We start from the raw sequence: 22395 nt of genomic DNA, 5'->3' as shown, positions 1-22395 counted from the left end.
CAGGCCTTCAACCGTATCAAGGCCGACATCACCAAGGCCGCGATGCACGCGGTCGACGAGACGCTCCCCTTCCAAGTCGAGAGCAATGCATCAGACGTCGCTCTGGCCGCCACCCTCAACCAGGCAGGCATACCCGTGGCATTCTTTTCTTGCACCCTCCATGGCTCCGAAATTCGGCACTCCTCCGTCGAAAAGGAGGCCCAAGCTATCGTTGAAGCTGTGCGGCATTGGAGGCATTACCTGGCCGGCAGGAGATTCACTCTCCTCACTGACCAACGGTCGGTTGCCTTCATGTTTAACAACACACAGCGGGGTAAGATCACAAATAATAAGATCTTGTGGTGGAGGATCGAGCTCTCCAACTTTAATTACAAGATTTTGTATCGCCCCAGTAAGCTTAACGAGCCCCCCGATGCCCTGTCTGAGGTACATGTGCCAGCGCACAAGTGGACCGACTCCGGACCCTGCACGACGATCTCTGTCACCTCGGGGTCACCCGCTTTTATCACTTCATTAAGGCCCGCAATCTGCCCTACTCCATCGAGGAAGTCAGGGCTGTCACCAGAGACTGCCAGGTCTGCGCGGAGTGTAAACCGCACTTCTACCGGCCAGGCCATGCGCGCCGGGTGAAGGCCCCCTCCCCTTTGAACACCTCAGCGTGGACCTCAAAGGGCCCCTCCCCTCCACCGACCGCAACACGTATTTTCTCAATGTGGTCGACGAATATTCCAGATTCCCCTTCGCCATCCTATGCCCTGATATGACGTCTGCCACCGTCATCAAAGCCCTCAACACCATCTTCGCTCTGTTCGGTTTCCCCGCCAACGTCCGCAGCGACCGGGGATCCTCATTAATGAGCGATGAGCTGCGTCAATACCTGCTCAACAGGGGCATTGCCTCAAGCAGGGCGACCAGCTACAACCCCCGGGGAAACGGGCAGGTGGAGCAGGAGAATGGGACGGCCTGGAAGGCCTTCCAGCTGGCCCTACGGGTCCAGAAATCTCCTGGCCTCCCGCTGGCAGGAGGTCCTCCCCGACGCCCACCACTCCATTCGGTCGCTCCTGTGCAGGGCGACTAACGAAACCACCCATGAACATCTCTTTGCCATCCCCAGGAAGTCCACCTCCGCCGTTTCGCTCCCAACGTGGCTGGCAGCTCCAGGACCCGTTCTCCTCCGCAAGCACATGTGGACCCATTGGTTGAGAGGGTACAGCTACTCCACGCAAACCCGCAGTACGCCTACGTAGTGTACCCCGACAGCCGCCAAGACACAGTCTCCCTCAGGGACCTGGCACTAGCTGGGTCCCCACACACACACCCTCTGCCCTGGCACCACCCTCCCTTTCCCCAGCGCACCCCACCACAGCCCAGGACAATCCGTCGTCCCCTTGGTCCCACCTGGGGATGAAGAGGATGTCGACACGCTCCCGTAGTCAACGACGACCGAGCCGACGCCTGACTCACCACCAGCACTGCGGCGCTCTCAACGACGGATTAAGGCGCCTGACCGTCTAAATTTATAATCTTCTCTGAAATTTTAATGACAACCTGTATGTAAATAGTTTTCCACCACCCCCGCTGGACTCATTTTTAACAGGGGGTGAATGTGGTAGTCACCACTGTTGTATTATATTGTATATACTGCACTGCATACGAGTACTACAGGTACGGTGGTAGATCCCTGCCTGCTGGCTCCTCCCAGTAGGTGGAGTATAAATGTGTGTGCTCTCCGAACTGCAGCCATTTCGGCAGCAGCTGTAGGAGGCCACACATCTCTGTGTAATAAAGCCTTGATTACTCTCTACTCTCGTCTCGTCGTAATTGATAGCGCATTTATACAGCACCTTTAACATAGTAAAAACATCCCGAGGCTCAAGATGGAGTGATTACACAACAGAGAGAGAGAGAGAGAGTGACAGACAAATAGACAGAGAGAGCAACAAAAACAGGGAAACACAGAGATAAACAGAGAGAGACAAGATGACAAAGAGATACTCTGCACAATGTGCCCCCTTCCACAGTTCAACAACCCATCCGCTGACCTTCAAGAGCAACATCCTTCTCAATCAAAGTGGCCACTAGGAGGAGGGTCAATGCCCTCTTTTGTCCTAAAGCCTAAATAACCCCAGAAAAGAACAAATAACTTGCTTCAACCTGCTTAAACATTCACTCACTCCACCCACCCCCGATGCACAGTGGCGGCCGTGTGTACCATTTACAAAATGCACTGCTGGAATTCACCAGGACTCCTTCAACAGCGCCTTCCAAACCCAAACCTCTACCACCTAGAAGGACAAGAGCAGCAGACACATGGGAACACCAACACCTGGACGTCCCCTCCAAGATCCACACCGTCCTGGATTCAGAAATATATTGCTGTTCCTTCACTGTCGCTGGGTCAAATTCCTGGAAATCCCTCCCGAACAGCACTGTGGATGTACCTACACCATATGGACTGCAGGGGTTCAAGAAGGTGGCAATTAGGGATGGGAACAAATGCTGGCGTTGATACTTGCACCATGAATGAATTAACAAAATGGAATGTCTCTCCCAGTACAAACACAGCAGAAATCATGGCTGCATCAATGCTGCCCTTCCATATGGATAGATGGAAGGCAACATACGGCACATCTGGGTTCTAATTGCAGCCGCTCACAAGACAATATGTTGGCCGTTGTTCATGGACAGGGTTGCCACATTCCGCTGATTCCCATCCACTTCAGTTATACCGGTAGGAAAAAAATTAAGTGAAACGCAGTGAAGCGAGGGCAAGTGAAGTGAGGTCCATGCTGATTGCTCACAACATTGACCGTGCGCTCCCTCCCTGTCCGAAGTGTAAATAATTATTTTGTTTTTCCCATTTGAAGTTGATGAGAGTTCAATTAATACACAAATGATTCAGCATTTTCTAGAAGCCTTCAGGAAATATTTGGCGTGCACTAAATTTTTGTAATCTTATTCACGGTGTCATGGTTAGTGAACAAACCTGATTTCTATCTTGCGGCCCACGGAGATGAAATGTGAGGGGGGCATTCGTGCGGCCCACTCACTAGCCTAGGTTGCCCATCACTGATATAGATATCGAATGTGTTTCTTTGAAATCTCAAGAATAATGAACAGGTGGAAACCCCTACACAACACCCTGAGCATTCAGCGGGAAAATGATTGTTTTGCTGTGGTTTTTATGCCATTAGATTGTGGGTTGCCAACTCTACTTGGAGATAGTCCTGGAAGTTTCATCACATGACCTGCTGCCTGCAGTAACCCCAGTCCCACACTCCCACCATTGGCCACTTGACATTCCCACCATTGAAGTATCCCAGTGTGAACAAATCTTCATTCCTGATTGGCTGACAGTCATAAATCAGCCAAACTACCAATCTTCCTATAGCTACCATTTTCTGACAACAAATGAAAAGGCTCAAAGAGGATGTGATCAACGCACTTCTTCTTAAATACCCCCAATGACTTGATCCTGAGTTTTCTCGTGACAGTGTTCTAAAGATTCATCTTTAATTCCTGGCGACTCCAGACCAAGCCGGGAGGAGTTGGGAAGCCTGCCATGCAGAGAGAGAGGGAGATGGGATTCTGAGGCGGGGACTGTTGGACCCGACAACTGCTTCTTTGTACAATGACAGGAATTTCTAGCCCTACAAGGTGATTGGGCACCGCCCACTCCGACCCCACTGGGGAATTTCCCACGGATTGTGACAGCTTGGCAGGACGACTTGGAGATCTCCCAGCTTCTCGAGTGGCAGCTCTTTAGGGAGGCAGCAGGCCTGGGGAGTTTGCTCATGTGTTGCAAAAGAAGCTTTAATTAATGATTTCGCTTTTGCTTTTAAACAATTTCATGGCATGCAGCAAATTCCACTGAGTGCAGCAAACTGAGAAGCAGATTGTTTAACTGCACACTTCAGTCGAGTGTGACCGCCACTAACCAGCTTTCTGCAATTCAGAGGGTCAGCACGCAATCCAAACAGGAATCATTTACTCCGGATTAGCAACAGCATCACAGCACAAATACCTCTCCCCCTCTCACTCTACCTCCGCTCTCTCAAACAGAAGGCACACCCACAGGTTTCAGAGGCAGAGAGACCAGGGAGGGGAGAGAATGTGACTGAGAGGCAGAGACAGACAAACAGCAAGTAAGAGACAGGGAGTAAGAGAAATAGAGCGATGGAGAGAGAGGGAAATGGAGACAGAGTGAGAGAGGCAGAGAGTCACACACGGGGAACAAAAGAGGGAAAGGGGAGAGAAGAAAAAGAGAGTTGGAGAGAGACAGACAAAGACCGAAAGAGTGAGAGATTGTGCTACAGTTCAGAAATAACCTTCTCCTGGGAATGACCCCATTGCAGCTGCCTCACTGAGAATGGAATCTGTGTCCTCATTGGTCATGTTCTGACACAACTTCAAAATGGTGCGATACTGCTTGCTATCTGTCATCACAGGGATGTCTTGAAATGGTTAACCGGATCCCAGGCCAGTGTCCAATGCTCACAGTCTGCTCATGTGGCATGCCCACATGGACTCGTTGGGCCAAATGGCCTGCAATCTAGGTATCCTGGTATGACACCGCCTCACCACATCCTCTCGACAAAGGTACACACCTACGGTGAAATCCAGAATATTTGACTTTGATAACAGTGATTTGGTAGCATGCCAGCTAACTGATGTATGCTGGGCCAGCTCGTCAACAAGCATCAGCAGTACAGGATCCACGATGCACAAGAAATAACTACCACCTGCTATTCTGGAGGGAGGATTAAAACAAGAATGGAGTGACTATTGGATACATGGAAAGAAACAAGAGAAAGGGATTGAAAAAAGTAGCGGGGGGGCCGAATCATAGAATTTACAGTGCAGAAGGAGGCCATTCGGCCCATCGAGTGCACCGGCCCTTGGAAAGAGCACCCGATATACCTCACCCTATCCCCACACCTCCACCCTATCCCCGTAACCCCACCTAACCTTTTTTGGACACAAAGGGTAATTTAGCATAGCTGATCCACCTAACCTGCACATCTTTGGACTGTGGGAGGAAACCGGAGCACCCGGAGGAAACCCATGCAAACACGGTGAGAACGTGCAGACTCCGCACAGACAGTGATCTAAGCCGGGAATCGAACCTGGGACCCCGGAGCTGTGAAGAAACTGTGCTAACCACTGTGCTTCTGTGCTGCAGAGGGCAGAGAGAGAGAGAGACACACACACAAAGGTAAATCTCTGCATAACTGGGGCGATATTTTCTGCTTCAACAGTTCCATGTGGCAGCGAGTTCCACATTCTCCGCATTTCCATATAAAGGAATTCCTTTATTTCTGCTGTTGGTTGTTATCTTGTATGTATGCCCTTTTTGTTCTGGACTCACCAACAGGGAAACAGTTTCTCCATGTTCACCCTATAGAACCCCTGAATAATCTTTGGCCTTTATCAAGGTCCCCTCTTAATCTGGTCTTTTCTGGAGAAAGTAGTTCCAGCCTGGAAAACCTTTTCTGAATTTTATCTAGCCCTTTAATGTCCTTTATATAAGATGAAGACCAGAGTTACGCACTGTACTCAGTATAGTTCAATATAAATGCAACATTACCCCACACTTCATTAGTTTATTCCTTTAGAAATGAATCTCAACACTTGGATCTTTTCGTATCAACTCATGGTGATTAATGTTTCTGTGCTTCCTAATCTTTTTAAGCCTATTTTACATTCTGACCTTCTAAGGAATGAGTGAGCTCTTTATCCCGCCACCAAAAATGAGCTATTTACCCAGATTAAATTGCAACCGTGCAGTTATCGGTTCACTCCACAAGCCTGCTTACCTCTTCCTGTATTGGGTGCCGTCCTGCTCAACAGAATCTGAAACCCCCCGCCCGAGTTCCAATTGATATCATCGGCAAATTTCAATACCAGACTTCCAATTCCTAGTCCTAATCACAGGGAAAAATACACACTGCAGAACAGAGACAGAAAGAGGGAGGGAGAGAGGCTGAGATTGGCAGAGAGAAATAGAGAGAACGAGAGCCAAAAGAAAGTGAGCCAGAGGGATAGAGAGAGAGAGAGAGAAAGAAAGAGGGGAAAAGGAAAAGTAAAAGAGACGAGGGAGAGAGAGAGAGAGAATGAGTGAGTGAAGGGGAGAGACTGGGATGGAAACAAACAGAATGAGATGGAGCGGAGAAAGAAAGAAAATAATAATAATATTTATAATAATCTTTTTTAGTGTCACAAGGAGGCTTACATTAACACTGTAATGGCGTTACTGTGAGAGAAAGAAGGAAAGAAAAACAAAATGAATGAAAGACACAAAGACATGGAGGTCACCGGGTGGTATGTATGTGAGGAGGTTGATCGAGGCCTGAAATCAGGCTTGACTTTGAGCTCCAATGGTCGAATTGCCTGCCTCAGCAAATAAACGAGCAGCAGCCACCTACAGAAATAAATCCGAGCAAGAGTTTGCACTTTCCAGAGAGGAAGGGGGAAGTGTGAAGGGGAATGATTTAAAAATGATGAGTTGAACACACAACTCAGCCTTTAAGTGGGTTCCTGAGGTTTACTGTCAGACCTTAAAACCTGGAAGCTGAAAAATATCACGTACGACCTCTAGCCCTCAAAGACTTTCCCAGTGCTGCCGTGACTCACAGCATTATTTAAAGGTTTCCTGACAGTGAAAGGAGGGAGGGGGAAGAGAATGGCAGGAAGTGCACAATACTCAGTGTTAGCTTTAATGTGGATAATAACTGACCAGGGCATGGCCAGTGCCCACGCCACTGGCACCGAGTCATGGCCAGAGCCCACGCCATTGGCACCAGGTCAAGGCCAGAGCCCCACGTCTCTGGAACTGAGTCAAGGCCAGAGCTCCACACCACTGACACCGGGTCATGGCCAGAGTCCGCGCCACTGGCATCAAGTCACAGCCAGAGCCCGGGTCATTGGAACCCGTGCCACTGGAACAGAGTCACAACCAGAGCCCGCGTCATTGGCACCGGGTCACGGCCAGAGCCCCACGTCTCTGGAACTGAGTCACAACCAGAGCCTCGCGCCATTGGCACCGGGTCATGGCCAGAGCCAAACGTCACTGGCACCGAGTCACGGCCTTAGCCCCGCGTCATTGGCACCGAGTCACAGCCAGAGCCCCACGTCATTGGCATCGAGTCACGGCCAGAGCACCGCGTCATTGGCATCGAGTCACAGCCAGAGCACCGCGCCATTGGCACCGAGTCACAGCAAGAGCACCGTGCCACTGGCACCGAGTCACGGCCAGAGCCCCGCGTCACTGGCACCGAGTCACAACCAGAGCCCCATGTCACTGTGACCGAATCACGGCCAGAGCCCCGCGTCATTGGCACCAAGTCACGGCCAGAGCCCCACGTCACTGTGACCGAGTCACCGCCAGAGCACCACGCCATTGGCACCGAGTCACAGCCAGAACACCGCGCCACTGGCACCGAGTCACGGCCAGAGCCCCGCGTCACTGGCACCGAGTCACGGCCTTAGCCCCGCGTCATTGGCACCAAGTCACAGCCAGAGTCCCACGTCATTGGCACCGAGTCACAGCCAGAGCCCCACGTCATTGGCACCGAGTCACAGCCAGAACACTGCGCCACTGGCACCGAGTCACGGCCAGAGCCCCACGTCACTGGCACCGAGTCACGGCCAGAGCCCCGCGCCACTGGCACCGAGTCACAGCCAGAGCCCCACGTCATTGGCACCGAGTCACAGCCAGAGCCCCACGTCATTGGCACCAAGTCACAGCCAGAACACTGCGCCACTGGCACCGAGTCACGGCCAGAGCCCCGCGTCACTGGCACCGAGTCACGGCCAGAGCCCCGCGCCACTGGCACCGAGTCACGGCCAGAGCACCGCGCCACTGGCACAGAGTCACGGCCAGAGCCCCGCGTCACTGGCACCGAGTCACGGCCAGAGCCCCGCGTCACTGGCACCGAGTCACGACCAGAGCCCCTTGTCACTGGCACCGAGTCACGGCCAGAGCCCCGCGTCACTGGCATCGAGCCATGGCCAGAGCCCCGCGCCACTGGCACCGAGTCACAGCCAGAGCCCCACGTCATTGGCACCGAGTCACAGCCAGAACACCGCGCCACTGGCACCGAGTCACGGCCAGAGCCCCGCGTCACTGGCACCGAGTCACGGCCAGAGCCCCGCGTCACTGGCACCGAGTCACGGCCAGAGCCCCGCGTCACTGGCACCGAGTCACAGCCAGAGCCCCACGTCACTGGCACGGAGTCACAGCCAGAACACCGCGTCACTGGCACCGAGTCACGGCCAGAGCCCCGCGCCACTAGCACGGAGTCACAGCCAGAGCCCCACGTCACTGGCACCGAGTCACAGCCAGAGCCCCATGTCACTGGCACCGAGTCACAGCCAGAGTCCCGCGCATTGGCATCGAGTCACAGCCAGAGCCCCGCGCCATTGGCATCGAGTCACAGCCAGAGCCCCGCGTCACTGGCACCGAGTCACGGCCAGAGCCCCGCGTCACTGGCATCGAGTCACAGCCAGAGCCCCACGTCACTGCACCGAGTCACAGCCAGAGCACCGCGTCACTGGCATCGAGTCACAGCCAGAACCACACGTCTCTGGAACCGAGTCACAACCAGAGCCCACATCATTGGCACCGATTCAAGGCCAGAGTCCGCGCCACTGGCACCAAGTCACAGCCAGAGCCCGGGTCATTGGAACCCGTGCCACTGGAACAGAGTCACAACCAGAGCCCGCGTCACTGGCACCGGGTCACGGCCAGAGCCCCACGTCTCTGGAACCGAGTCACAACCAGAGCTCCGCGCAATTGGCACCGGGTCATGGCCAGAGCCAAACGTCACTGGCACCGAGTCACGGCCTTAGCCCCGCGCCATTGGCACCGAGTCACAGCCAGAGCACCACGCCACTGGCACCGAGTCACGGCCAGAGCCCCGCGTCACTGGCACCGAGTCACGGCCAGAGCCCCGCGTCACTGGCACCGAGTCACGGCCAGAGCCCCGCGTCACTGGCACCGAGTCACGGCCAGAGCCCCAGGTCACTGGCACCGAGTCACAGCCAGAACACCGCGTCACTGGCACCGAGTCACGGCCAGAGCCCCGCGCCACTAGCACGGAGTCACAGCCAGAGCCCCACGTCACTGGCACCGAGTCACAGCCAGAGCCCCATGTCACTGGCACCGAGTCACAGCCAGAACACCGCGCCACTGGCACCGAGTCACAGCCAGAGCCCCGCGTCACTGGCACCGAGTCACGGCCAGAGCCCCGCGTCACTGGCACCGAGTCACGGCCAGAACCCCGCGTCACTGGCACCGAGTCACGGCCAAAGCCCCACGTCACTGGCACCGAGTCACAGCCAGAACACCGCGTCACTGGCACCGAGTCACGGCCAGAGCCCCGCGCCACTAGCACGGAGTCACAGCCAGAGCCCCACGTCACTGGCACCGAGTCACAGCCAGAGCCCCATGTCACTGGCACCGAGTCACGGCCTTAGCTCCGCATCACTGGCATCGAGTCACAGCCAGAGCCCCATGTCACTGGCACCGAGTCACAGCCAGAGTCCCGCGCATTGGCATCGAGTCACAGCCAGAGCCCCGGGTCATTGGCATCGAGTCACAGCCAGAGCCCCGCGTCACTGGCATCGAGTCACAGCCAGAGCCCCGCGTCACTGGCATCGAGTCACAGCCAGAGCCCCACGTCACTGCACCGAGTCACAGCCAGAGCACCGCATCACTGGCATCGAGTCACAGCCTGAACCACACGTCTCTGGAACCGAGTCACAACCAGAGCCCACATCATTGGCACCGATTCAAGGCCAGAGTCCGCGCCACTGGCACCAAGTCACAGCCAGAGCCCGGGTCATTGGAACCCGTGCCACTGGAACAGAGTCACAACCAGAGCCCGCGTCACTGGCACCGGGTCACGGCCAGAGCCCCACGTCTCTGGAACCGAGTCACAACCAGAGCCCCGCGCAATTGGCACCGGGTCATGGCCAGAGCCAAACGTCACTGGCACCGAGTCACGGCCTTAGCCCCGCGCCATTGGCACCGAGTCACAGCCAGAGCACCACGCCACTGGCACCGAGTCACAGCCAGAGCACCACGCCACTGGCACCGAGTCACGGCCAGAGCCCCGCGTCACTGGCACCGAGTCACAGCCATAGCCCCACGTCACTGTGACCGAGTCACGGCCGGAGCCCCACGTCATTGGCACCGAGTCACGGCCAGAGCACCGAGCCATTGGCACCGAGTCACGGCCAGAGCCCCGCGTCACTGGCACCGAGTCACGGCCAGAGCCCCGCGTCACTGTGACCGAGTCACAGCCAGAGCCCCGCGCCACTGGCATTGAGTCACAGCCAGAGCCCCGCGCCACTGGCATGGAGTCACAGCCAGAGCCCCGCGTCATTGGCATCGAGTCACAGCCAGAGTCCCACGTCATTGGCATCGAGTCACAGCCAGAGCCCCGCGCCATTGGCACCAAGTCACAGCCAGAGCACCGCGTCACTGGCACTGAGTCACGGCCTTAGCCCCGCGTCATTGGCATCGAGTCACAGCCAGAGCCCCGCGTCATTGGCATTGAGTCACAGCCAGAGTCCCACGTCTCTGGCACCGAGGCACAGCCAGAGCACCGCGCCATTGGCACTGAGTCACAGCCAGAGCACCGCGTCACTGGCACCGAGTCACGGCCTTAGCCCCGCGTCATTGGCATCGAGTCACAGCCAGAGCCCCGCGCCACTGGCACCAAGTCACGGCCAGAGCCCCGCGTCTCTGGCACCGAGGCACAGCCAGAGCACCGCGCCACTGGCACCGAGTCACTGCCAGAGCACTGTGCCACTGGCACCGAGTCACGGCCTTAGCCCCGCGTCATTGGCATCGAGTCACAGCCAGAGCACCGCGCCCGTGGCACCAATTCACAGCCAGAGCACCGCGTCACTGGCACCGAGTCACGGCCTTAGCCCCGCGTCACTGGCACCGAGTCACGGCCTTAGCCCCGCGTCACTGGCACCGAGTCACGGCCAGAGCCCAGTGTCACTGGCACCGAGTCACGGCCAGAGCCCCACGTCATTGGCATCGAGTCACAGCCAGAGCACCGTGTCATTGGCATCGAGTCACAGCCAGAGCACCGTGGCACTGGCACCGAGTCACGGCCAGAGCACCGTGTCACTGACACCGAGTCACAACCAGAGCACCATGTCACTGGCACCGAGTCACAGCCAGAGCTCCTTGTCACTGGCACCGAGTCACGGGCAGAGCCCCACGTCATTGGCATCGAGGCATTGCCAGAACACCGTGTCATTGGCATCGAGTCACAGCCAGAGCCCCGCGTCACTGGCACCGAGTCACTGCCAGAGCACCGTGTCACTGGCACCAAGTCACAGCCAGAGCCCCTTGTCACTGGCACCGAGTCACGGCCAGAGCCCCGCGTCATTGGCACCGAGTCACAGCCAGAGCACCGCGCCACTGGCACCGAGTCACGGCCAGAGCCCCACTTCACTGGCACCAAGTCACGGCCTTAGCCCCACGTCACTGTGACCGAGTCACGGCCAGAGCACCGCATCATTGGCTCCGAGTCACGGCCAGAGCCCCCCGTCATTGGCATCGAGTCACGGCCAGAGCACCGTGACACTGGCCAGAGCCCCACATCACAGGCACCAGGTAATGGCCAGAGCCCGCGTCACTGGCACTGGGATGTGGCCAGGGCCCCGGCTTCACTGGCACTGGGATGCTGCTGTCACTGTCACCAGGTGATGGCGAGAGCCCCGCCTCAACGGCACCAAGTCACTGCCAGAGCTCGAGTGTCACTGGCACCAGGACATGGCCAGAGCCCCGGTATCACTGGCACCAAGTCACTGCCAGTGCCCCAGTGTCACTGGCACCGTGATGCAGACAGAGACCCAGCATCACTGGCACCAGGACATGGCCAGAGCCCCGGTATCACTGGCACCAGGTGACGATCAGAGCCCCGCGTCACTGGCACCGGGACGCGGCCAGGGCCCCGCATCACTGGCACCAGGTGATGGTCAGAGCCCCACGTCACTGGCACCAGGTGACGGTCAGAGCCTGACGTCACTGGCACCGGGACGCAGCCAGGGCCCCGCGCCACCAGGACCGGGATGCGGACAGAAACCTACGTCACTGGCACCAGGTCAACGATGTTGGGGTCTCCTATGGTCTGTTGCTACCAGCGACGTCGAGGGTCTCGATGTAGATCTCAAGGGATCTGTCTTGATGCTGAGTAAGATATTGAGAACGCCGAGGTTTCTGGTTGAACACAATTATGTGAAGTGGCTGACCAGTAACAACTATATACAACTCTGCACCATCCTTGATCTAGCATGTGTCCTAACAGTTAGATAGCCAAGTAATCAGCCTATATGTCTGACTCAGCAGGTGCACATTAAGTCTGACTGATAGTTTCACAGACAGTAGTGAATAGCTGCAGTAGGGATCACAGGCGATAGTGAACATCTAACATGAAGGCTGTATCTTTAATCCTCCAGCCTCACAGACTGTGATGTTATTGAGACGTCACTATGCAGCTTCTCAGTGGTAAAGGCCATTGCCTGCATTGGAACGCACACAAAATCCCAAAACTGAGGCACAGAACCCACCTGATATCTACAAAACCTGCCCCATTGACATCAACAACAGAGCAGGAGGCTCAGGCAGGTGAAGCAATCCCGATTACCGACATAACTCTGCTCTGGCTAAAAATATATTTCCTGACAAATACAACAAGTCACTTGCAACAGAACACAAAGTATCGGGAGAGCAAATCATGTAGCTCCATAATCAGTTCATTCCTATCACGCTCACTATCCCATTCTGCTAGTCTTGTCAATTTTCACACCTACAATAGGCACATTTGCATGGGGAGTGGGTTGGGGGTGGGGGGGGGGGAGGGAGGAGTTTACAGTTACTGAAGGTGCTGACTCTCACTGGGGAACAGTTCCTGAAGGTGCTGACTCTCACTGGGGGACAGTTCCTGAAGGTGCTGACTCTCACTGGGGGACAGTACCCAAAGGTGCTGACTCTCACTGGGGGACAGTTGCTGAAGGTGCTGACTCTCACTGGGGGACCGTTCCTGAAGGTGCTGACTCTCACTGGGGGACATTTCCTGAAGGTGCTGACTCTCACTGGGGGACAGTACCCGAAGGTGCTGACTCTCACTGGGGGACAGTTGCTGAAGGTGCTGACTCTCACTGGGGGACAGTTGCTGAAGGTGCTGACTCTCACTGGGGACAGTTTCTGAAGGTGCTGACTCTCACTGGGGGACCGTTCCTGAAGGTGCTGACTCTCACTGGAGCACAGTTCCTGAAGGTGCTGACTCTCACTGGGGGACACTTCCTGAAGGTGCTGACTCTCACTGGGGGACAGTTCCTGAAGGTGCTGACTCTCACTGGGGGACAGTTCCTGAAGGTGCTGACTCTCACTGGGGGACAGTTCCTGAAGGTGCTGACTCTCACTGGGGGACAGTTCCTGAAGGTGCTGACTCTCACTGGGGGACAGTTCCTGAAGGTGCTGACTCTCACTGGGGGACAGTTCCTGAAGGTGCTGACTCCCACTGGGGGACAGTTCCTGAAGGTGCTGACTCTCATCGGATACAGTTCCTGAAGGTGCTGACTCTCACTGGGGGACAGTTCCTGAAGGTGCTGACTCTCACTGGAGGACAGTTCCTGAAGGTGCTGACTCTCACTGGGGTACAATTCCTGAAGATGCTGACTCTCACTGGGGGACAGTTCCGGAAGGTGCTGACTCTCACTGGGGGACAGTTCCTGAAGGTGCTGACTCTCACTGGGGGACAGTTCCTGAAGGTGCTGACTCTCACTGACAGCCTCTAAAATTACTCACTGTTCCAATTTGTACTTGTTTTGTGAAAGAGTCTCAGCAGGTTATCTGGCTCTGGAAGGTTTCTCAGTAGTGCAATCCACACCGGTATGTATCCTAGCTATTGAAAAATGATGAAAGCTCGAGTGGAGCAATGGGAGATAAACACTTAATAACTGATGCCATATTTTCATGTACTAACCTCAGATGCATGAAGATGTGTACAGCCCTGCCTGTGGGATTAAGGAATGTTTGGCAGGCTGTTATTAATCAGGCGAATGTATTTTGCATGAAAAAATGCAAGGATGGGAGGTAGCCCTTTCAGACGCAGAGTTTCTGCTTTGGAGCAATCATCACCCTGGTGCAAATCCCCATTCGTTTTCAATTGTTTTGGGAAAATTTGAGCAAGACAAGGCCATTCAGCCTCTCGAGCCCACTGCTCCACCCACACAAATCACGACTGACCGCTTACTTCAACGCCACCTTCCCGCATCCCTTGATGTCATTGGTATCTAGAAACCTATCAACCTCGGCTTTGAAATTATCCAATGATTTTTACTTTGTTCCTCTGGTCATGGACACCCTGAGCGAGTGCACGGTCAATTCCAGCCCCACTTGACCCAGAGTCGCAACACAAGTGAAATTAGATTGAATTTAAAATACCCGAGGTCCTTGGTCAAGCCCAATAAACTACAGTCACCAGATTTGTAACTTTAACTCACATAATCTTTTATTATGTACAGTATTTTAATTAAACTGACAGAAAATGTAACTATCTACGACCCTTTTCCGCACGCACGCACGCGCGCACGCACGCACACACGCACACACGCACGCGCACACACACACACACACACACACACACACACACGCGCGCGCGCGCACACACACACACACACACACACACACGCGCACACACACACACACACACACACACCTCTGTTTTGGTATTTCTCCCTCCTAGGCATTGATGGTTTTCTCTGGCAAGGTTGTCTACTTTCTCTGTCGACTCAGGATCATTTCAAGTTTACAGCAAAGATGGGCGGCATGTGGCGCAGTGGATAGCACTGGGACTGCGGCGCTGAGGACCCGGGTTCGAATCCCGGTCCTGGGTCACTGTCCGTGTGGAGTTTGCACATTCTCCCCATGTCTGTGTGGGGTTCACCCTCACAACCCAAAGATGTGCTGGTTAGTGGATTGGCCACGCTAAATTGCCCCTTAATTGGAAATAAAATAATTGGGTACTGTAAAAAAAAATTTTTTTTTTTTTAAGTTTACAGCAAAGATGTGCCAGGCACTCACTGGTTTTAGAACAATAGAGCAGTTCTTTGTTCCTTGCGAGAATGGAGTTGTGGTTGGTACTATGCATTATTTGCTTTTCTTTTTTGTACAGTACAATGTCATTGTTTCATATGCCAAAAATACCTCAATAAAATTGTTTATTAAAAAAAAAAATAGAGCAGTTCTTTGACTTAAGCGAGAGAGAGAGAGAGAGGAGGGATTGTTCCTTTCACTTCCAAGGTCTAAACACTTCTGCTCAGTTCTCTCAGAAAGCATCACGCAGGAACCAATCACAGACTGTTGTCAGGCAGAACACTGTCCCTGGCAACCCACCGGTTGCCAGTTAGTCATCAAATCGACTTCCTCCATAACCGGTTTCGAAGATTCACTCAGTGCCGAAGAGTCTGGCCTCTCCTCTCCAAACATAAAACCTGGGAACACAATGTCCTGACAAGCAGGCTCCTTCAGCTGAATCTTCTGCTTAAAGGCACATTCTGATTATGGATCCACAGACCAAAAATAAGAAAATAAAAGATATGGGAACAAAGCAAATAAACAGGAAGGACTCTTGCAGTCTCAAATGACTAAACCAACACATGTCTGGCTGCTCTCCCACATTTGACCCTCCTTAAACCTGAGGGCATCCAAAATTCTGTTGCCTGTATCTTTACTCGCACCAAGATCTCATTCACTTGTTACCCTTGTTCGCAGACCTACATTAACTGGCTCCCGATCAGGTAATGCCTCAATTTTAAAATTCTCATCTTGGTTTTAAAATCCCTCTTTGGCTTCACCTGTCCCTATCTCTGCTAGCTCTTCCAGCCCACAACCCCCTCAGATCCCAGCCCTACCCTCCTCCAATTCCAGCCTCAACCATCCCTGACTGCAATCCATTCACACTGGCTGCCCGTGCCATCTGCTGCCAGGGCCCTACGCTCTGGAACTGCTTCCCAAACCTCTCTGCCTATCCACCTCACTTTCCTCCTTGAAAATGCTTATTAAAACTTATCACTTTTAGTCGTCTAATTTTGGTTTCCAATGCTCCTATGAAGCATTTGGAACCTCTGATTGCTGTTGTTCCTGTTGGCTGGTGGGCAGAACGTGCTGATTAAACCAATCCGACTTGAGCAGGAATTCCAGGCCTGTGTTAAATAAAAACTATTGCCAATTTTGCTGAAGAAAAACTTTTCAACAGTGGAAGCCACGAGGTACTGTAAACATTTATGGAAGGCGTTTAAAATTAAATCGATGTGCAAGTAGCTGTAAGATTTTGTCACACAAGATTCAGTCCTCCAGCCCAGCAGAGGGCAGAATACGCCAACCTCTGCCCTGTGCTAAATGGACTGGACTAAGGAGGAACATTAGATATCCTAAGGGCAACTCACCTCAATCTTGGCTGTGTGATGATTTAAAGAATTGAGCAACGATTAGATTTAGTGACCTCTCACGCTTTGGTGCGAGCAGTTCTCAAATGGGGTTTAGGCTAGAGATAGGTTTACTGTGCAACACTGATCACTTGACTTGCAACCTCTTGGAGTCCACCCCCCAATTCCATTAGTGCAGGGTGGTTGAGTTTACACAAATCTTAACTGAAAAGTTGATTAATTCGGGTGGTCTGAATTGCAATCTGCAACTGACAAATTTGAATGGAACAAATTGAATCAATTTAAACAACGGATGAATTCATATTCTTTAACTGGGCAAAATTTTAGCAGGAGCCTAACTGTACCTATTATTTCTGAACCTTATGACATCTCTTAGAATTTAGTGCAATGCTTCCCTTTTGCACTCCACAGATTAACAGACTCCCATTGTGCGAGTTGGCCTAACTTACTCAGAGAGCAGCTGGATGATTAACTTGTTAAGATAAACGGTCTTCTTGTCTCCATTTTATTGATATGATACGGTCAGTGCATCTTTCAACTCGGTGCTTCCCAAGATCCAATAACCCTCACCTCCCCATTCCTCCTCAACTTGCTGCAATCAAAAAACCGATCGCACCATCTCTCACTCAAACTAATTCTTTCGACACTGCAACTCTCTATCTCTCCCTTTTCCTTTTGCAATCTCTGGATCCTCCTAGCTGAACAGGATGGGTTTTGTTGTCTTGCCGTTTTCCCCATGATGGAATACCATCCTAACATTCCCTGTCTGTGCACTCAAACCCCCTTTGGACTGCAAGCTAGGGATTGATGGGGTTGTCCTGCTAATGAAGCCATCGTGAATAAACCCCCCATGGCATAGCCCTGTCATGATATGCACTCATGCACATATTGAGATACAGACAGGCAGTGACAGACACCCAGGACAGCCAATCAACACACAGGACAGAACACAACCAATCACCAGGCAGAACCAGGCAGGTGGTCTCCCACTATAAAACACACGAGGCATCAACACTCTACCTCTTTCCACTGGTGACAACTGTAGTGACAGTCAGGGTGTATATATCAGTTAGCACCTTCTACACGTGGCTCAGAGCTAGTCTGGTCTAGTAAGTTATAGTAAGCGCACTTAGATTAGTAGAGTGTCAAACCCATAGCGAACTGTGTGCACTGCTTAACAAGTTCAATAAAGCATATTGAACTAACATCAATGTTTGGAGTCTACTTTCAAGTACAACTGCATCCAGTTGCAGTCCGTGTTACCCCAGGGTGATTAACACGACATGCCCCTCCCCATCTACCCCTCCCTGGCATAACCCCTCCCAATCTACCCCTCCCTGGCATAGCTCCCCCCCCTTTCTACCCCTCCCTGGCATAGCCCCTCCCAATCTACCCCTCCCTGGTATAGCTCCCCCCCCCTATCTACCCCTCCCTGGCATAGCCCCTCCCTATATATGTGTAACCTCCTCCAGCCCTTCACTCATCCAATATCCCAGTGTTCCTCCAAACCCGGCCCTTTCTGTATCACCCAACGTTTTTGTTCCACTCTTACTGGTCTTGTCTTCAACCACCGAGGCCCTGAAGTCCAATTCCGCCCGAAACCTCACTCCATCTCTGCTCCTATAAAATGCCACATAGCCACAGTTTGACCGAGTTTTTGGCCACCTTCCTAATATTTATTTCTTTGACTGGGAGTCCATTTTTATCTTATGTCTCGCTGGAGACTCTGTTTAAAGTGCGATATGGATTGTTATTTGCAGAGAAGGGAGAGCGAGTGGGAAGTGGGACTTGCAAATCTAGTTTGGAGAGATCGTCCAACATGGGGGAAAGACTAGAAACAAAAAGAAAAGAACTTGTCATGTGATAGGTCCTACAGCCCAGAACAAAGGGTTAAAGAAGAAAAATGTGAGAGCCGGTCTAAAGCTGAGAGAAATGCACACCCCCTCCGACCCCCTCACCCCTGCTGAGCCAATAGGCGGCCCCTTCACAACTCAGGTAAGCAAGCAGCTCACTCTAAAATTTGCAACCGGCAATTCCTCCCAGGCAATAATCTCAGAAGGCTCATTAGTTTCCAGTGTTAAAGCTGTACAAACAAGTGGTAAACTGCTGACACTCTTGACTGTTGCCTGGCCTACCCACCTGTTCAAAAACAAATGCTTAGATGAGGCAGAGTGGCAGAAAAATCCCTGCACTGCTATCTCTCCTGGGAGCTATGTGCCCACACACACACACACACTCACCTGATGCTGCCACATCTTCACAAACACCCAGTCAACTGAGAAACATCGACCCAACACGGGGACAGCATCCTCCAGAGTCATCCTCATCTGCCGTGGTAACGGACAGCTGGGATAACACAGGATAGGCGTGAAGGGACTCTGGACTTTTTACCAGTTGATATTCCTCCCCTAATTAACGAGGAAAGTCCTTCAATAAACAACCCTGACCTCACCTGAATCCTCCAATCCTATGGTCATAATCTATTTGATCTCAATTCTCCATACTATCCCATTCAGCCCATCGAGTCAGAACAAACCTTCTGAAAGAGCACTCCACCTGGGCCCATTCCTCCACCCCCCCCCCCCCACCCCCCCCCCCCCCCCCCCACCCTGTCTCCGTAACCATGCACACATGATCAAACCACCAAACTGCTCATGGTTAATCCTAGCTATCCTTTTTTTCAATAATTTTTTCTAATTAAGGGGCAATATAGCGTGGCCAATCCACCTACCCTGCAGATCTTTGGGTTGTGGGGGTGAAACCCATGCAGACACGGGGAGAATGAGCAAACTCCACACGGACAGTGACCCGGGGCCACAATCGAACCAGGGTCCTCGGCGCCTTGAGGCAGCAGTGCTAACAAATACACCACCGTGCCACCCTGAATGCTATCTATCCAATGGCTCAGTGGGTAGCACTGGCTTCGGGAATCAGAAAGTCCAAGCCCCACTCTGGATATTGAATAATAAAATAATAATTTCTTGTAATTAGGTACAGCTTTTCATGGCCAAACAGCATTCAAAAGTATTTTACGATTGAAGTATAGTCATTGTTGTAATGTAGGAAACATGGGAACCAATTTATGCACAGCAAACAGCAATATGGTGCGCGATTTAACCACCACGTTGTGCCTGGCATGAATCTGGGCACACTGGGCAAATATCATGAGCATGGATCAGTACTTGGAACTACGATGTTGTGGCCATTACGGAGACATGGATTTCACAGGGGCGGGAATGGTTGTTAGATGTTCCGGGGTTTAGATGTTTTCAGAAGAATAGTGAGGGAGATAAAAGAGGAGGGGGAGTGGCACTGTTAATTAGGGAATGCACCACAGCTGCAGAAAAGGAGGTAGTTGAGGAGGGTTTGTCTACTGAGTCAGTATGGGTGGAAGTCAGAAACAAGAAAGGAGCAGTCACTTTACTGGGAGTTTTCTATAGTCCCCCCAACAGCAGCAGAGAGATAGAGGACTAGATTGGGCGTCAGATCTTGGAAAACTGCAGAAGTAACAGAGTTGTTGTCATGGGTGACTTCAACTTCCCTAATATTGACTGGAACCTCCTTAGTGCAAATGGTTTGGATGGAATAGATTTTGTCAGGTGTGTACAGGAAGGATTCCTGACTCAATATGTAGATAGGCCGACTAGGGGGAGGCCATATTGGACTTGGTGCTCGGCAAGAACCAGGCCAGGTGTCAGATGTCTCGGTGGGAGAGCATTTCGGCGGCAGACAACATCTTGACCTTTACCATAGTCATGGAGAGGGATGTTGCCCATGAGAACAGTGTGAACCAGGTTAATAGACTCGAACAGGTTGATATTAAGAAGGAGGGTGTGCTGGAAAATTTGAAAAGCATCAGGATAGATAAGTCCCCTGGGCCTGACGGGATATACCCAAGGTTACTATGGGAAGCGAGGGAGGGAATTGCTGCACCGTTGGCGATGATCTTTGCATCCTCACTCTCCACTGGAGTAGTACCGGATGATTGGAGGGAGGCGAATGTTGTTCCCCTATTCAAGAAAGGGAATAGGGAAATCCCTGGGAATTACAGACCCATCAGTCTTATGTCTGTGGTGAGCAAAATATTGGAAAGGATTCTGAGAGATAGGATTTATGATTATTTAGAAAAGCATAGTTTGATTAAAGATAGTCAGCATGGCTTTGTGAGGGGCAGGTCATGCCTCACAAGCCTCATTGAATACTTTGAGGAAGTGACGAGACACATTGGTGAAGGTCAGGCAGTGGATGTGGTGTATATGGATTTCAGTAAGGCATTTGATAAGGTTCCCCATGGTAAGCTCATTCAGAAAGTTAGGGGGCATGGGATACAGGGAAATTTGGCTGTCTGGATACAGAATTGGCTGGCTGAAAGAAGACAGCGAGTGGTAATGGATGGAAAGTATTCCGCCTGGAGGTCGGTGACTAGTGGTGTCCCACAAGGATCTGTTCTGGGACCTCTGCTCTTTGTGTTTTTATAAATGACTTGGATGAGGAAATGGAAGGGTGGGTTAGTAAATTTGCCGATGACACGAAGGTTGGTGGAGTTGTAGATAGTGTTGAGGGTTGTTGTAGGTTACAACAGGACATTGACAGGATGCAGAGCTGGGCTGAGAAGTGGCAGATGGAGTTCAACCTTGATAAATGTGAAGTGATTCATTTTGGAAGGTCGAATTTGAATGCTGAATACAGGGTTAAAGGCAGGATTCTTGGAAGTGTGGAGGAACAGAGGGATTTGGGGGTCCACGTACATAGATCCCTCAAAGTTGCCACCCAGGTTGATAGGGTTGTTAAGTTGGCTTTCATTAACAGGGGGATTGAGTTTAAGAGCTGTGAGGTTTTGCTGCAGCTTTATAAAACTCTTGTTAGACCACACTTGGAATATTGTGTCTAGTTCTGGTCGCCTCATTATAGGAAGGATGTAGATGTTTTGGAGAGGGTGCAGAGGAGATTTACCAGGATGCTGCCTGGTCTGGAGGGCATGTCTTATGAAGAAAGGGTGAGGAAGCTAGGGCTTTTCTCACTGGAGCGAAGAAGGCAGAGAGGTGACTTGATAGAGGTGTACAAGGTGATGAGAGGCATGGATAGAGTGGATAGCCAGAGACTTTTCCCCAGGGCAGAAATGGCTGTCACGAGGGGACATAATTTTAAGGTGATTGGAGGAAGGTATAGGGGAGATGTCAGAGGTAGGTTCTTTACACAGAGAGTGGTGGATGTGTGGAATGCACTGCCAGCAGAGGTGGTGGAGTCAGAGTCATTAGGGACATTTAAGCGACTCTTAGACAGGCCCATGGACAGCAGTAAATTGAAGAGGTGAAGGTTAGGTTGATCTTAGATTAGGATAAATGGTTGGCACAACATCGTGGGCTGAAGGGCCTGTACTGTTCTATGTTCTATCAGCAAAGGTCAGAAGAGAAAGTCGTGTCACGCACAAACCAGTTTGCAATTTACCCAGCCCGCTCCCCATGGCGAGCATATCATTAACCCTCATTTGCGTTAATTATAATCTCATTAGCCAGATTAAGTCGAATGCAGCGGCCTCCCAAGAATTAACTGGCTCCCCAGCGGATAAGTACACGGACTCCATTTAGTACTCCTTTGTAAAAACGTGAAGCCGGCGCAATGGCAACTGAGGGAGCGTGATGGGGTGAGTAGCCTTTTCCAATTTCTGGCATGTAGCTCAAGGACACTGGGTCTGTTGCCCTTGTGCTCGGTGGGGGGTGGGGTCTTGGTCGGGGGGCTGAAGCGTACTAAGTCAAGGGTCACCACTGGGCCGGTGGGTGAGGGGCTTTGCATCTGTGAGGCTTCAATCCATCTTGAAATATTGTGGAGACCCATAACAGGGACAACCACAGTTCCAGCCTGTCTGTCCTACCAAACACTTCCAGGACAGGTCCCTGCTCTTGGTTCTATGCTGAAAGT

General features: G+C 52.3%; 1 protein-coding gene across 2 annotated transcripts in view; it reads right to left on the bottom strand.

Annotated features, from left to right (window-relative positions):
* The window catches only part of tfeb (transcription factor EB), a 190374-nt gene that overhangs the window by 134560 nt on the left and 33419 nt on the right, over positions 1–22395 (bottom strand). The gene's annotated exons all lie outside the window — the stretch shown is intronic.

The sequence above is a fragment of the Scyliorhinus torazame genome, chromosome 17 (genome assembly GCF_047496885.1).
Source record: "Scyliorhinus torazame isolate Kashiwa2021f chromosome 17, sScyTor2.1, whole genome shotgun sequence".
NCBI classification, from domain to species: Eukaryota; Metazoa; Chordata; class Chondrichthyes; order Carcharhiniformes; family Scyliorhinidae; genus Scyliorhinus; species Scyliorhinus torazame.
This window is presented reverse-complemented; position numbering and strand designations above follow the sequence as displayed.